Source organism: Cynara cardunculus (genome assembly GCF_001531365.2).
Source record: "Cynara cardunculus var. scolymus isolate 2C chromosome LG 5, CcrdV1, whole genome shotgun sequence".
NCBI lineage: Eukaryota > Viridiplantae > Streptophyta > Magnoliopsida > Asterales > Asteraceae > Cynara > Cynara cardunculus.
Genome location: NC_037532.1, coordinates 10,792,155 through 10,793,440, shown reverse-complemented (window position 1 = coordinate 10,793,440; position 1,286 = coordinate 10,792,155).

Sequence of the window (1,286 nt, the reverse complement as noted above, 5' to 3'; positions counted from 1 at the left end):
AAACTACTTTTCCTCTGACGAAATTCTGCTCCCCACTCTTATTTCTCTCTACGGTTTGCTACATAAACCTTCTCTACATTCGTTGTGATTGCTGTTCACAAACGAATTTTCTACTGCATTCAATCCTGAGGCTTTGCGACTAGCAGATAAAGAGTGGTCGTATAAAACCTTTAAGGACAGGTTTTTCCGTGCAGTTCATCATCCGAATCAACAATATATTTTACCAGGTTGGTTTTATAATTTTTGCATTGTATTTAAATTTCCATTCACTAAGTGAACACTCTGCTTCTACCCCTTTCTTTCATTGAATCTATCGCGAAGGATAGTTTCAATCTGTGTGAATTGACATCTATTAAGGTTTTTGGTTGGTCTGAATTCAAAAAGGTTTAACCTTTTTATTGCTATTAAATAATTAAATTATATAAAGATTAAATCTTTATTTGGTGTTCATTTTCTTATTACTTTTATATATTTTTTTTCAACACATAAGATATACCATTTATTAATTATACACAATGTATAATAATGATATATACGTTTCTATAATGTTTAACTTCTTTGATTTTCTTAATGATCTAGACTCGGCCACTTTTTTCGAGAATTCCTCGAGGTAGTTTCTTAGTTCTTACATGCATTGACGCTTTCTAGAACATGTCTTAGGTAGTTTCTTAGTTCTTACATGCATCGACGCTTTCGTTGGTCACACCTCTGACTCATTTTTGCTCCGAGCCATCTTTTTGATCATTCTCATACTCATCGTTCCTTCCCACATCTCAGATCTATGTACGTGATCCCCTCCGCAGTTGTACCCATGTTTCTTTATTTGCCCCCTGAGACCTTTTACCTTTGGTTTTCTTTGTCACATCATCTGCTTCAAATTGGGCGGACCCCTAGTCTAATGAATATTCAACGATTGATTAGGGGATGTAAAATTTATTGACGGGGAGACTTATGGTGGACTGATATATATATTGAGAATTCAATGTATAAAACACCATTTTATAGTTTCAAACTAGTTTATTTTCCTTTTATCCCAATCTTGAGTCATTTTATCACTTCATTTCCCCCTTATTAGTTATGGAGCTAAATGTGTGATTTACTTGTCTTTTATACCATTAGAATACTAATATGAAAAAAAAAAAAATTACAAGACTGTTTGGTGCTATAGAATTCCTACATTATGGATCTGGCGGTTTTCAGCTTTTTGAAGGACTTATTGAGCTAAACTGCTGACCACTTTTTTGTTTCTAGAAATCCATGAACTGAAGACTTTTTTAGGAGATTCA